Raw genomic sequence first — 17,135 nt, forward strand, 5'->3', positions numbered from 1 at the left:
TTGTGCTGTCCCAGGAGTGCTTGTGTCTGCCCTCAGGCTGCTCTGCCATGTATGCATGATCTGTCACACGTGTGTGTGTGTGAGCATGCACATATCTGGTGCAGAGGAAGAGAGGAGGGGAGGGGAGAAAGGAGTAGAAGGAGGAGAAAGAAGAAAGATGAAGAAAGAAGTTACCTTTACTACTAAGACAAGAGCACTGTCATGAAGATGGCTGTGTATATAGATAAACTTGTTGATGTAGCTTGGATCTAAAGGTTGGGATGGTTTATTGCACCCCATTTTCTCTGTGAATTAAAAATGAAGCTGTCTTCTGAGTAGGGAGTTGAAGGAAAATAGACTCTGGAAACAGTGATGGTGGGGAGGGGAGGTTGTCAATTCAGGACATGCAGGGAACTTCTGGGTATCAATGGATTGGCTGAGGTCCAAGACACTGAGTTTATAATGATTACAGACTCCAGCAAGCTTTTCAACAGAATCTGTGCTAGATCCTCATTGTGACCAAACTCCCTTCTTTTTTATTGCTGTTCAAAACCTGTGTAGCATGTTGGTGAATTCAAATCCAACAGAGCTCAGTCAGGAAATGTATCTATCATGTTTTCAGTGTCTTTTGCCCTTTGAGGCAGGGATACACTTGAACCCTGCAGCCTCTAGAATCTGGCTCCTAGGCTTCCTTGGGGTTCTCCAAGAAAGCAGCACTGACTGGTCAAATCCTGGAGAGAATGTCATAGCTTAGGACATTTCATTTGCTGGATGATCACAAAACCACTACCCAACTGACTTGAACCTCTTCTCCAAATACCTATGACATCCATTCAAAGTGTATGCTGCTACCGGAATAGAGAGAGCCCAGCCTAAAATAATCTACAATTCCATCAAAATTGGCCATTAAAAAATGTAAGCAGTCTGGCCCATGTGTTCCCCATCTCTCTAAGAGCAGACTGCACTGCAGCATTTGGAGCTTAGCCCCAACTCTCTTTATGATGCCTGTGTAAGGTCGCAGAAAGCCATATACAAAAGGATCCCAAAGAAACTGAACCTGGAATTCTACTGCATCCTGGGGGTTAGAAGCTGGGAAGAAATAGCTCTCCATTTTATTGGTTTGCATTGCTGAGGGGAGGCCACCTCTCAAAATTGCATCTAATAGTTTCCCTCTGAAATATTCATCAGCCTCCTCTCAGAGGCATTGATTCCTCAACTGTGCCTGAGATTCAAATGATTTGTAAAAAGTACTGCTGGATGAAGTATCCACAGTGAAATCTTTTACAGTTCAGACTGTTTGGAATAATTCAGGCAACAGAACTGAAAATTGTTATTACTATGAGCTCTAAAACTAACCTTTGTCTTGCAATGAGATAGGTATCTGCAGGTTTTCCTAGGGATACATATTGATTTAAAAAGGTAAGAAAGATGGTCATGGGAAAGGAGACTCGGTATTAGAATGAAATAATACACAGAGGCTGTTCTTAAAGGAGAAGTTGAGTACAGAGGATTTTAGCTCTTTTTCTCTCCCAGAACCCCTCATGGGCTGGAAAGGCCGTGCAGAGAACTCTGAAACTCTGAAGCCTCAAGCTGCTTCTCCCAGCAGGTTCACCATGGACTTGGTCCTCACTCCTGAGCAGCATTTGCAGCATCCTCACTTTTACTGCAAATCCTGCTTGGAGCCGCCAGTAGGGGGTTAATCTGAGCCCTGGTTGACACAATACTAGAGGCATTGCGGAAGAGGCCTACAGTTGCTGCATAGGCACATTTGGCCCACGTTTCCAAAGAGGCAGGAGCTGTTACTGCAGAGAGCACACTGCCTGCCACTGCTGGACCATTAGTATGGAAATGAGGCATGTGTGTGACAGGTGGCCTTACAACCAACACAATTAACTTTCTCCATTAGCTGACGCTCTGACAAAACAGATGCAGCATCAATAAGCACCCCCTCCCCTACAGAAAAGGAACGACACATTGCAAACCCCTTATTTATAAGGAGGAGCAATAGAATTTCTTCCGCACACACACAAAGTGGACGCACTGGAGTTTGCTTTTGTCGTATTGCTGTGGTTGTTTATTTTTTGTAATATTTGCTTCTCATTAATATTGCAATGCTTCCATAGCCTGATTAGGGCTCCCAACATTTTCAGAAAGCCAGTCATCATGGAAGAAGAAAGAGTAAAGTTGGAATAACCAAATGGGAATTTTTTGCTTTAGAAACATGCAGATGAATATCTGACTTCGCCGTCAACAGAATGGGGAAGGTTTCAGAGTTTTACTGTAAGGTGTCTCCAGAGGCATCAGTAATCATTAGCAGAATCTCAGGAACGGGAATCTGAAGAACTGTGGCTTAACAGGACATATTGAAAGTCAAATGGAAACTAAAATTTGAAAAAAATAACTTGCGTCCCCAAAATTTCCCCATATTTTACTAAGGATAACAAAATTTTAAATTAGAACATTTACAAATATTTTAAATCTACACATTTAAAGGTATTTAAAACATTTTTGATAATGATAAATGATAAAAAATTATAAATCTGAAATTTAGGACTTTCTTGACTCTGAAGTCATGATAATTTCTTAGAAGTCATCTATATTTTTCTAATTATAGTCACATCCTTTACCTTGATACTGAACTTTGTGTTTGTCCTATATTTTAAAGTACCCTCAGATGCAGAACTTTATTTCAGCAGAAACAAAATGAAATTCTAACAAGTTTGCTATCATTTCATAAAATATATATGTGAATATTTTATACTCATGAATTACTATATAAGAGAGAAATTTGTCCCCCCCCCCAAATTATCCTTTAAATAGATGTAAAACTTCTGTTAAAAATTTCTTTTAGAATCTATAATATTTATTTATCCTTCTGGTATTACTGGTCTCACATGTACAGACTAATCCTTTAGGAAAATCATTTTTTCACCCACCTCAATGGAAGCTCATTGATGTTTTATGCTCTGTATTTGGAGGTCTCTTGGCAGAAACTTGAATGAGAAAAACGTGTCAGGTGTCTCCTGGTGGAGAAGAAGCTCAGAGCTGCCCCGATTCTGATGTTGAGAAGTTCAGGAGGTGGGTCTCACTTCCACTGTGAACCGTGGCAGGATGTGGGACCCATGCCCATGGTTAGAAGCAGAGTGATGGGCAGGATTTATCTCACACAAGGCTACTTCTTCTCTCCTCAGATCGGTCACTTGTGAGACAAACACAGGATCATGTCCTGGGGATGGTTAAGAGGAGAAATTCCATGAGATGATGTATGTAAATGTACAATGTTCAAATGTTCATTTTAAATGTACAATGACCAAATACTTCTGGAGGAGGGTGGCAGAGTCTCTGACACCAGGCATTACAACAGTGGGCACTTTCAATCATCAACCCTCCTGGTACCAGCTTGAATCTCCCTCACTCTCTCTGAAACTCAGGCATACCTGAAGAGGAAGGTGTCCATTGCTAAGATAATTAACTTCCTCAAGAAGAAAAAGTCCTATAAAAGCCCAATCAATAACTGTGAATGCCATAAATCAATTGTTTTCAACCCTTGCTGCATAGTAGAATTAGTTGGCAAGCTTTTAAAAACCATTCTTATTGGAAATTGACCAAATTATATTATGTTCCTATACAAATGTGTAACAGCAAATCCCACTGTTACGTATAATTATAATGCACCAATAAAAGTTAAATAAGTAAATGGACAAATAAATACAATTACCCTTATTTGGCCCCCCCAGATTGAGTTGATTAAACCAAGCTCTTAGGGATGTGGTCAAGCATCAGAATTAAAAAAAAAAAAAAAAATTAAAAAATCCTTCCTTGGTGATTCTAATCTGCATCCAGGCTCCATAAGCCCTGCTTTAGGTGACTGCAGCTCCTCCCTCACTTTCCTGCCCCTCAGCCCAACCACAACCAGTCCCTACTCCTTTTTCTCCCTACATCTCTACGTCTTCCTTATTCTCACAAGCTTCAACTACTTCCTGTCTGTCTCTCTCATGCCTGAATCATTCACTTGCCTCCTTGTGGGTTTTCTTGGCCCCAGGTGTTCTCACAGCGATCACACTCAAGACTCCAAGATACATAGTGTAGGCGACATCTTTGATCTTGTTACAACCCATTAACAAATGTCAGTGACTTGCTGTTGCCTGACAACTATGGCCCCAAATTAGGGATCCAAAAATATGATGGAAATACCCATAAACACATTAGAAGTTACACACTCATCAGAGGTCATTCTGTGTGGACTATGGAGAAGCAGTTCAATATTCTTCTTTTCTGACTTTGGAAATTCAATTCCTCTGCCAAGCTTCTCCATGGTGCTTTTTCTGACCATTCTCCCTGTCAGCTGGGATAGAGCGACCAGCCAGCCATCCCAGCTAGCTGTACACTGAGGGGTTTCCTGGGACATGGAACTTCCTTGATGGATCCAGAAAAACTCCAGGCAACATACCATGAGGTGGTTATCCAGGCTAGAATCCTATCAGCCTAGTGCAGTGATTTGGAGTCATGAGTTTCCTGTCACAGAAAGTGTATAAACATCTGTTCAGTGGTTAGCCATCCCTATAAGAGCACATTCCTATCTGCATAATTAAGAGGTCAGCCTGGTTCAATTCTGTGTCCCTCTCCAATGTTCTAGGTATTAAAAGAGGCCATAACTGGAATGAAGGAATTATTCTAGAATCCCCACTTAAAATGACAGGACTCAGAGTGAAAGCTGTAAAGTTACAATTTTTTAGCACTGTTTTTCCTAGACTTCCACATTTCCTTGTCTATGACAGAAATCCCTTTATTGGGACCTCCATGGTATACAGGCAGAACGTATACAATAGTGATATTTTCCTGAAGAATTATATTAAATATAAGATGTTGGAAGCAAGAAATAGCTTTCATACCAAGGATATATGGGCCCCTTTTCACAAGCTTCTGTGGTTTACAGTAAGCTAGCAGCAGTACATAGATCAAGAAAGATATCTTCAAGTTAATATCAAAAGTCACTCAAGGCAAAACTAAATTTTCCAAATGAGCCCCACACCATCTAGTGTTGTTATGGCAATAGGAAGGAGTTCAGATTGGAAAAGGGTTATAAGATGTCGTATAAGGAAAGAATTTTTCTCCTTCATAAGTCTTGTTCAGAATGACCATTTCTGAAATGGTTAGTAGTCTCTTTACTTTAGTTTCCACAATATTCAGCATATAAAACAGTTTAATTTTAAAACTTTTTAGTTTGAATATGTACTACTTTAACAGTTTACTTTCAAAAATACAAATCAATCAATCCCCAGCACTGCAAAAATAAATAAATAAATAAATAAACCTCAAAAACATTTGCTAAGTGATAGAAACCAGAGACCAAAGGTCACATATTGTACGATTTGTTTGTATGAAGTATTCAGAATAGATTAGTCCATACAGACAGAACAAAGATTGTTGGTTGCCAGGGATGGGGGAGGGGTTAAAGGAGACAAACTGCTTAATGAGTAAGGAGTTCTATTTTGGAGTGATAGAAATGTTTTGGAAGAGGTGGCTGTTGCACAAGTTGCAAACATACTAAATGCTAGTGAATGGTTCACTTTATAACGATTAATTCTGTTGTTTAAATTTTGTCTCAATAAATTACTTTTTAAAAAGTTAATTGAGTAAATGTCTCCCTCCTTCCCTGCTTACCAATCACCCAGGTCTCCAGAAGTAACAAATACACCCAGCTTCTTGTGTTTTCTTTCAGATTTATTTTGTGTGTGGTCCTCGATACCAAACCCAGGGCCTTGTACATTCTAGGCAAATACTCTACTACTAAGCCACGCTCTCGGCCCAAGAAATATTTCATGCATATTCGGCAAGTGTTATGGTTTAGATATAAGGCGTCCCCCAAAAGCTCACATGTGAGACAAAGCAAGAAGGTTCAGAGGAGAAATGATTGGGTTGTAAAAGTCTTAACTCAATCAGTGATTTAATCCCCTGAGAGGGATTAACTGAGTGGTTGGAGGAGGTGGGAATTGGATGTGGCTTTTGGTATGTATTTGTATCTGGCAAGTGGAGTCTCTCTCTGTCTGCTTCCTGATCACGTTGATGTGAACTGCTTCCCTCTGCCACCCTCTCCCACCGTGATGTTCTGCTTTACCTCAGGCCCTGAGAAATGGAGCCAACCTTCTATGGACAAAAGTCTCTGAAACCGTGAAGCCTAAATAAACTTTCCCTCCTCTACTTTTGTGCTGGTCAGATCATTTAGTCACATCAATGAAAAAGCTGACTAAAACAACAAGTTAATGTATATTTTTTTTGTCTTTTACAGAAATGGTAACATATAGAGCACTCTGTTCTGTCCTTGGTGATTCTGTTCATTAATTTAATAGACCTTAGGGATCACCCATGTCCTCACTTTTAAGAGCTGTGTAGTTTTCCAATATATGTAATGTCACATACATCATTTAACTAATCCCCCACTGATGTACTTATAGATTGTTTACAACTTTTCCCATTAAAAATAACAAAGCAACAAGAAATGTTGCACATACGTCATTTTTCACAGGAGTGAGTATAGTTGTAAGATAAATTCTTAGAAACAAACATACTGGATAGAAAGGTAGGTGCTCATGTGAATTTGATAAAGTCAATTGCCCTTTCTTTTTTGACTGGAACCATGGAGGATACCAAAGAGGGTTTCTGCTGTCCCAGAAACCCTCAGGAAAAAGCAAAGGAATTTCACAGAGCTTATGGTAAAGTGCCTGAGAAGGAACTTTGCCCACAAGATGCTTTGAAAGGCAAAGAGGAGCCCATCTATGAAAAAGTCAAGCACTACCACAAGGCCCAAGGTTGAATGAACAAATGGACAAAATTGAAGTCAAATGGCTAGAATGGCAAGAAAAACTGGCAACCTCTATGTACCTCCTGATCCCAAATTGGCATTTGTCATTAGGATCAGAGGTATCAGTGGTGAGAAACCAAAGATCCATAAGGTGTTACAGCTTCTTCACCTTCACCGGATCTTCAACAGCATCTTCATTAAGCTCAACGAGGCTTCAACTGACATGCTGAGGATTGAGGAACCATATAATGTGTGTGTGGGGGGTACCCAAATCCAAAGCCAGTGAGAGCACTAATCTGTAAGCATGAATATGGCAAAATCATTAAGAAACAAATTGCCTGACAGATAAGGCTTTGATTGCTTTGTTCTTGGTAAATATGGAATCATCTGCATGGAGGATCTATACATGAGATCTATACAGTCAGAAAATGCTTCAAAGAAGCAAATAACTTCCTATGGCCTATAAGTTATCTTCTCCATGAGGCAGAAAGAAGAAAAAGACTGCCCATTTTGTAAGAAGTTGGTTATAGGGGATTCTGCCACATCCAGCGTAGGTGAGGGAAAGGGTCTGTTGGAGGAAGGTGCTGTTGTAGATTAATCACTAGGAAACTTATTTAATCGAATAAACACAGGAGACACTTATCTTTTTAAATCAAAGGGAGTGGGACAGGCTGAGCCATGCTAAGATCTGTTTTCCAACAACATGGAGAAGCCCACCTTCCCTTTTTAGTCTACAGGTACAGGGGGACCAGGAAGAGCTGCTTCTGCAAGGAACAGGATGGGGTGGAGTTAGGGAAGCCACCTGCTGTAGTGGGTCATCCCAGTAGAATCAGCATTTCCTCAGGGGTGAGCCACTCTGCACAGTCACACACCCCAGGTTCTCTGAAACTGTCTCTCATGACTGCCAGTTCCTGGGAGTCAGACTTCCGTGTCCCATGGCTCAGCCAAGCCTGATTCTGCTGGTCACGGATGACTTCCCACAGTTGGAGGTGCTGGCAGCAAGAACAGGCTTATTAGAAGGATCAACTCAGGTGTCTACCAGGGCATTTTTGAAATCTGGTTAGTTAATATACAGTACTTGTTCTCAAAATTTAAAAAAAGCCTTTAAAGTTTATACAATTTTTTTTAACATCAGTAACGTGTAAGAATGCCTTTTTCCCCACATTGCTGGCAAAAGAATAATTCTTTTATACTAGAAATTTGTTACACCAATATGGAAGATACTGCATTGTTTTGATGGATCCAAGTTTAGTTTTCTTTGCTTGCTTTGCTTCTCTGTGCTAGTAGATATATCTCATGCCGAAACTTTCCTTTCTCTAATCAAATCAATTTCCCACTTTATTGCTTTGAAATCTAGAGAGTTTGACCATTTTGGTGAACAGTAAATTCCCAACTAATTTTTATATGAACTTATATTCTGGAAACAAAATCTTTTAAGTCAGTGCAAGCAATTTCAGATGTGTTTTCATTCTAGTGATGTTTACTCAACCTAGTTCATGAATACACCAAACACTCGGTGAAAAATTGCAAATCTACACAAAAACAATCCAATAAATATATATCAAGCTTCTTGCATTTGCAAGGGATGGTGTCAAGTTCTATAGATGATACAACAAAGAACTAAACAGTACAGAACAGGAATAAAAAACCAAGCACGACAAATGACCCAAGAAGAAAAAATGCTCTAAGAGAAAAAGTGTCCCATATGCTCGTGACAGGAATAAATACATGGATGGGGCAATAGGAGTGCCATGGAGAGGGACCCAAGGGGTGAAGGTGGGGACTAACAGAATGAATGAATGAGTGATTTATCCCTGGAAAATATTTTATTGCATTTTTGTTGTTATTATTTGTAGTGATGTATTTTGTAATTTTTATGAGCCTGATTTGACAACCCAGGTTTTATGTGTCATTCTTAATCACCAGTTACATCTAATTGCCTCCCTGTCCTACCTGAGAGACTCTCATGATTAGGTATACTGATGGAAAGCCAGTGGGAGCTGTGAAGGGAAGACATGTCTCCTTGCTGTTTCTATGAATTTAACTACCCTAGGTGCCACATAGTAATGGAATCTTATGGAATTTTTCTTTTCGCGACTGACTTATTCAGTGTCCTCAAATTCCATCCTGTCACTGCATGCACTAGAATTCCTTTCCTTTTTAAGATTGAAAAATATTCCATTATATGCACGGACAACATTTCGTCTATCCATTCTCTGTCCATGGACAATTAGGTGGCTTTCATCCTTTGGCTATTGTGCAGAATGCTTCAGTGAACAGGGACATATTGAATCTATTCTTGAATGCAAGTTTGGGTATCCTCTTGGAACATTGATTTGTTTTGTCCTTTGACTGCAGTAAACTCAGGGGTTCCCTCATGTTGGAAAGAGTAATGAGTCAGAGGTTGGTAAAGACTAAACTCATTCATCCTCCTTTATGTCCCCAGTCTATCTTCCATATGTTCTGGCAGCACAGGACGGTGGCTCCAAGGCCATCAATGCCTTCTCAGTTTCAGAATGAGTTCCTGGGAGGACCCAGTCTCTTCCCCTGGCCTTTTGTCTCTCCACCACAGGAGGGGTTCTCTCTCCTTTCTATGCTGGGGGAACATCAGGTTTAAACCCTAAAAAGCAAACAGCTCTTAAAAGGAAAATTGTTCATCTTCCTATTACCATTTCATATTGTCCGAGTCTGCAAAACATTTTGCATGTTGGCAACATTGTCTAGTTGGCTTCACAGATATTTTAATGAGGGGTTCCTCTTGGTAGGTTGGTTGGCATAACTCTGCTCTACTTGTTTAACACGCATGACTCAATTACACAAGAGTTAGCTAATGAGCAATGGGAAAGAAGTTACAGGTTAAAACAAATGGCACCTAAATGAATCAAGGGCAGCCTTTCAGATGCCCACCATTCAACAAAGACCTGGCAAGACACTTTCTTCCCTGGGTATGAATCATCTGGCTATAAAGGGGAAACCAGGGCCACCTACGTTCAGAGCTTGTACAGTATGACCTTGAGGCCCAATGTCTACCAGGAGCTTCCTAGCAAAAGGCCAAGCCCCGAAGAATAAAAGAGCTTACACATAGGCATTAAATAATTCTCTTAGAGATGCAAATTTCTAATTAGTTACTGTGGCAACTGTAGAAGCCTAGAAGTAAGCCCCTTACACAATGAACCTGAGAGTTTACTTTTTTGATTTACTACAGGCCTGCAAGAAGCAAGGAGGAGGAAAATAAATATTGCTTTAACAGTGACAAGAGAATAAAGTGCAACAAGTGAAGGGATTTCATCCTTTTGTTTGAATTCCTACAGGTCTAAGAGGGACATTGTGCTTGACACACAATCTTGCTGCAAAGAGGGGCTAAATTTGCAAAAGACTGGATAAACTCACAACTGTTCTAAAACATCACCCAATATAAACAGACTATTTCTTAACTAGCACTGACATTTTACTTCCTTAAAGGGAATAGGACCTAAGACTGTGATTTGAGGGAGCATTTTGGTTGTTTTGTCTAACTTGTTTTTGTTCTTTCAAAATGATGTAGAGTTCTTCAAATTTTTTGTTTAATATGGGAGAACAAAATTATATGTTGTTGGGATATCTACCTATTGAAAAGAAATCCTAACTGCATAATACATGAAAAGAAAGGAAAGTATCCACAAAGAGCCTGTAGCATTGAGGGTAGAACATTAATTTTTATGAAGACATAAAACAAAAGAGAAGATTTATCCTAATAGATTTTTTTCTAGGACTAATTACTCAAAGTTCAGGAGATAAAGGCATAAAAGTTTGTTCTCATCTTTCAGTGACAAAAAAATAAAATAAAATATTGTCCCCAAACCTGGATATTAATTTTCTCTGTGAGGAATGTATTATTTGCATTCATCTTCTTTCTTTAATGTTGCAAATCAAATGGAGAGTCTTAATATTTGCTCAGTAATTCATATAAAACCTGGTAGTCTTGTGACCATGCTTTGTCTAGATTGTGAACTCCTGTGATCAGTAAATAAAATATTAACTGAAATATGAAATGCTTTTGGAGGAGGCGAGATTTGGATAATACTGCACAAGAGGAAAGGTAGCATTTTAAAATGTCCTCCCTGATCAATGCCACCCCTCCTCCCCCTACTGGAAAGTTCTCTTTTTTCCAAGCTCTTAGCCTCTTCAACCACGCTGTCTTGTGTCTCAGTCTTCCAGGATCCCACTCTGTACTAGAATATAGAAATGGACACTGCCTCCGACCAAATTGGTTAAGGGACAGAAAATGGTTGAGATCAGTCCTTAGATTGGCTCTTTCATTTCTAAAGGGAGTCTCTGTAGACACCAGTAGCTTCACTCAAAGAAGTGGCTTCATTTGTGGAAGACAAGAACAAGCACAGTGCTTAGTTCATGATATGTTCCCATCGTGAGTCCATGCAAAGCTCCCTTTATTTGTATGTATTTATTTGCATTGAATAATGTAACAAACACCATGAATACTGTACAACATGAATCTTGTGGAAAACTTCCATATGTCAGTGCAGTTCATCCCAATCCTGTCCTCCTGCAATCACTATCCTGAATCTTCCTGGGAGATTCTGTATTTTTTTTTTCCTTGCAGTACTAGGGATGAAACCCAGGGTCTCACACATGCTAGGTAAGCCCTCTACCACTGAACTATACTCCGAGTTCTATCAGGTGATTTAAAAATATTAACTGAAATATGAAATGCTTTTGGAGGAGGCGAGATTTGGATAATACTGCACAAGAGGAAAGGTAGCATTTTAAAATGTCCTCCCTGATCAATGCCACCTGATCAATGCTCTTTTTACCTCTATGTGTATTCCTAAAAAGCATATTGTTTATTTTTCTTAACTTTAGAACTCACTTTGTCATCGCTGAAAACCTACTTTCTCATTCAATGTTACCTTGCTAAGGTTTATACATATTGCTGCAATGCTGTAATCCATTTATTTTATACACTTAATATTGTATAAATATGCCACATTTAATTCATATCATCAATTTGCTTTGTACCATGAAAAGTGCCAGCTCTGTTTTCTACATGGGTTGCGGTGTGCCTGACACCTTGCTAGAAGAGGAAATGCAACATCAAAGATCTGTACAAAAGAATGGCAAAAATTCTCCAATTACCTAATTCGCACATTCACCAATAATACGTAGGACAGTATTAATGTCTTGAAACTGCTCCACCATTAGGTAGTGTCAGATTTCTTTCTCTCTCTTTTTTTGTTTTTTCTCAAAAACAACTCTTAATATGAAGAACTTTAATGTGAGCTAACTATATTTTCAAGATGGGTTTGTGGCCTACAAAATTTAAAGACGTACATCAACTAAGTACAATGCTTCTCAGGAGATATGAGCTACAACTAGTCCTTTATCTTACAAGAATTGTCCCAGCAATTCTTGAGCCCCTGGATCTCTAAACATTTCATCATACATTGGGTCCCTAAATCTTCATTGGATTTATTTTCTAACCTGTGACACTTTACTGGAATAGTCATGTCATTGGCCACTTCTTCTTAACAAGTTTGATTGTCAGCATATCTTCAATCTACTGGGCCAGCATATTATGTGGACTATGAAGAATTGAGGCTCCTGAAGACTGTACCATGATAGCAGCAAGGGCATTAGCATACCCCTGGGGAGACAGAGGGAATATGCACTGTCATTGCCAGGAGAAGGCCAACCTCTTTTTTATTCTCCCTACTTATAGAATCAAAAATGACCCACTTAGCAAATCCATAAGCTGCGATGATCTTTTGCTATAAAGACACCATACTTGGAATGGCAGATGTAATCAGGTTACCACTGATTGCAATCCACTGCCATTTGTCATGATCTGATTTTGAAGGGCAGAGTGGCTGTCAGCATCCCTTGGCTTGTGACCACATCACTCCAGTCTGTACCTTTTTGATCATATTGCCTTTTCCTTTTATGTGTGTCATCTGAAGTAGTACTTAATAGAGACCAGTAAACTGACAAATGTGAAGCACTATATAAATGAGCATTTGCCACTATGATGAATATTTAGTGTTGGAGATAGAGCACCGAAGCAGACAGCCAGAAATTATCTGCCCTCCTGTTTACATTCTAGAAGGGGAGATCATTATGGGCCAGATAAATACAGAAATCTGTACTATGAAAGGTAGCAATAAATGTGAAGGAAGGAAAGAATCAGAAAAGAGAATACAGCATGTCAAAGGCTCAAGTTGAAATGATTCACTGAGTGGATGCAGAAGTTCTTCATCAAGAAGGTGCATCTTGAATAAAGATCTGAAGGACTCAAGACAATCAACAGTGATATTTGGGGGAAAAGAGCTCCTGGAAGAGAGAACTGCAGGTCCTGAGGCAGAGAAATACCTGGCTTAATCTAGGATCAGCAAGGAGGCCACCGTAGCTGGAGCTGAATGAATGAGGACCAATATAGGAGAAAGCATGTTCAGAGATGTAACATGATAGAGCAGAGATAGGTTGGAATGGGGAGAAACTGTAATTCTGAATGAGATGGGAATCCACTAAAAGATTTTAAAAATCTTTTTTATTAAAATATAATCTATATAAAGAGAAGCATACACATCATAAGATGAGTCTTGGATGGGAAAAGTTTGCATCTTGCCAGGCTCACTTTGATCATATGTTGAAAATAAATAGTCCACGGGAGAAACAGTGGCTTGCACCAGGGTGGTGAGAGGGGAATAAGAAGCAGTCACAGCTAAGTGAACTGAGGTAGAGCTCACTTGACTTGCTAAGGAATAGGATGTGAGGCATGTAAGGAACAGAGAAATTGTTGATGATCCCAAGTTTTGACCTAAGAAACTAGAGGAATAAAGTTTCTATAATTTGACAAATAGAAGCAACCAAAGTGTTGATGGACAGATGAATAGGTAAACAAAATGTGGTATACAAGTGCAATGGAATAGTGTTCAGCCTTACAAAGAAAGGAAATTCTGACCCATGATGCAACATAGGTAAATCTTGAGAACATTGTGAAAGTGAAATAAAGCAGTCACAAAGATAAATATTGTGTGGTTGCACGTACATGAGGTACCTAGAGTAATCAAACTGATGGAGTCAGGTCTCAGAACGTGACCACTCAAAGTACAACACCGTGGCTTGCTGAGTGCTTGAAACTGAAGGATGCTGAGTGGTCTCTCTACCTTTCTCCTGCCCTTCTGTAGTCCCCTCCTCTTCTTGCCCCATAGCAAGTTATACAAACTGGAATTCCTGTTCTCTGAGGCAAAATCTGGAAACTGAAATTGTTCTCCAAAGCAAGCCATAAAATCTAGAAAGGTCACTCTCTCTTTTCCCTTCTCTCTTGGAAGACTCTCATCTGGAGGCGTCCTGTCTCATATCAGGGAAAAAAGAATGCTAGCCAGAGAGGCCCAAAAGAAACTAGCAGCCAGGCCTTGCTGCTAAATGTTAAATGCTGTGACTCTCATCTTATTACCATTAGATCATGCTCTTTTGTCCAATCACATCACTACACAGTTGTCCATTTTTCATCAAACCTAAGCATAAAAGCAAACAATTTTCCCTGAGTCTTTGGGTCTCCATTTCTGAAGTTTCCTGGATCACATTAAATTTGGATTAAGTAAACTCATTATGCTTTTCTCTTGCTGGCCTGTCTTTCATTATAGGAGTGCCTGTAACCCTTGTGATGAATTCAGTTTTCAGCCCCTGCCATTGATACAGAATGTTCACAATAGATACAGATGTTTACAGTTTTCAGCCCTGAATAGATACAGGAAGTAGAACAGTGGGGGCCAGGGGTGGTGATGAAGGGAGAATGGGAAGTTGCTTAATGGGTGCCATTTCAGTCAAAGTTGGCGAAAAAGTTCTGAGGATGGATGATGGCCATGGTTGTGCGACAATGTGAATGTACTACATGTCACTGTTGTACAGGTAAAAATGGTTGAAAGGCTGTGCTTTATATCATATGTATTTCATCACTTTAAAAAAGAGAAATCATAGAAAAAAGTTCTAGCATTTTTCTTTTATGGTAAGAAAAACAGTACGGTGGAACTTAGAAGTCACAGAAAAAATTTAGGAAAAACAGAAGTTGAGCTGAGTGTGGTAGCACATGCCTGATGTCCTGGTGGCTGAGGTAGGAGGATGGCAAGTTCAGAGCCAGTCTCAGCAACTTGGCAAGACCCTGTCTCCAAATAAAAATAAGAAAAGGACTGGGGGTGTGGCTCAGTGGTTGAGGGCCCTGGGTTCAATCCCTGGTACCAATAAATAAATAAAAAGAAGCCAAAAGCTTGTGGTTTTGAGGGCAGTCAAAATGCAGAGTTCCAGGCAGTTTCTTCCATAACCCAGGCTCTTTGCAGGGACTGCAAGAGATGAGAAAGGAATTTGTTTCTTCTCTCAATTTCCAATCAGCTTGGCTTCCTCTTTGCCCTCCCCTTTGCCAGTTTGGTGGCCTCATTGGTATGGCCAATGATATTCATGTTACCACTGTAATTATTGAGAGTTTAATAATTAAAAAGCAAGGCTGGGAATATAGCTCAGTGGGTAGAGTGCTTGCCTTGCAAGCACAAGGCCCTGGGTCCAATCCCCAGAACCACCAAAAAAAAAAAAAAAAGCCACAACATAGTACTTGACCACAAAACTCTTCCTTTGACTTCCATGAGGTCACTTTGATTCAAAATGTCCTTTTGATGGGATCAGGAGAGATTCTCATTCTACTGGGCTGCAGAAATGTTAGCAGTTCCTATCTGCTACCTTCTACTCAATACACATAGTTAATGTGTAATTACTGAGACACCCTTTCTTGGAGTGGCTCACCATCAAGCCTTTCTTGGGCTGCAGTAAGGAGGCTGCCTGGACAGCCCTGGACCCCAGGCAGAAAGACCACTCCCAGCCTTAACCAGCCAGCTTAGATCTTAATCTCCTCTTTCTGTCTCTGTCTGTCTTCCTTTCTTCCATCTCTTGGGGGAAAGGAATGACAAATGGAGATGAGGGAGCATCTACAAGACAACCACTGTTGATCTTCTCTTTCTCTCACTTTGTTGGAGCTTAGTGGAAGGGGGAAACCAAACTCAAAAAATATCAAAACTGAATGGAGACAGGGCTGAGTAGGGGTGAAGGGGTAGGAGGAAGGGAGGAAAGAAGGAAGAAAAGTGAAAAGAAAAAGAAAAAACACACTAAAATGGATTTATTTGGAAAGATGAGCAGGAAGGATTTTTCAGGCTGATGTGGACAGACCCCTAGCAAAGGCCCAGTAGCTCAGGATTCTGTTACCATTCCATTACTATCTTCCTATTGTGTCACTGGACCAGTGACTGGTTACTCCAGAGAGTAGATGGCAAAGTCACTTTAGAGCCTCTTTAAGCACCTTCACAGATGCGGCAGAATCTCATTAAGGTGCTAGGAATGTAAAATTGCATTAGAAAGAGTTATAATAACTTGGGTGATAGTCCAGTTAATAGTTAACATATTTCCTCAGTTTAGCTATTTTTATTTTGAAGTGAACCAACAATCAGAAATGACACAAACCTTTGCACCTATATACTTATCCTGCAGCAGAGGTTAAGAGTCACACATGTCCTCATTCTCCTGGAACTTGGCTGAGACTACTACTTGGATGCCATTTAAAATGCCATGTTCTGAGAAGCTTCCAGAGTTCCTACTGAAAAGGGCAACCTGGAATCCCTCTAATCCTACTGTCTGTAAGTGACTCCACCACCACCGACCAATGACTTCACTCGAAACTGCAACCTAAAGAAAATCAGCCCCCTCCCTAGCATTATCAATAAAGGCAAAGGTAAAAGTGAACATTGTGTACTCTCTCTTTGCCAGGTGTGGAAACTTCAGTAAATACATTTCTCTGAATATCCATTTTCATCTGTTGAGCAAAATTAGCAATATTCATAAAGGACTTGGGAGGTATTATGTAAGTGTAAAATATTACTGTGTCTTTTCTTTAATAAAGAAAACTTTGAAGAATACTCTGGAAGAATGGGGTCTTGTTGCTATAGGCTCTGAAATTTATTTATTTATTTATTTATTTATTTATTTATTTATTTATTTATTTATTTATTTTTACAGCAGTGGGGTTCAAACCTAGGGACTTATGCATATGAGGCAAGCACTGGACCACTGAGCTACATCTCCAGAGCATGAATATTTTTTAACATTAGGGCTCAGCGAACATTTATAAAGGCCAGGATTTAAGGGTCAGCACTCTATTTGACTCTGAAATAGAGAGTTTAGTCTAAATTTTTTTTGTGACAGTATGATCACTTTTCTATCTTTGAACTAAGTCATTGCCTAAACTTCCTGGGCTATGGTTTCCTCATCAGAAACCGAGTTTATAAAAATGATTGACATTATCATCATCTACTCGCTGGGT

Source organism: Sciurus vulgaris (genome assembly GCF_902686455.1).
Source record: "Sciurus vulgaris genome assembly, chromosome: 7".
Lineage (NCBI taxonomy): Eukaryota > Metazoa > Chordata > Mammalia > Rodentia > Sciuridae > Sciurus > Sciurus vulgaris.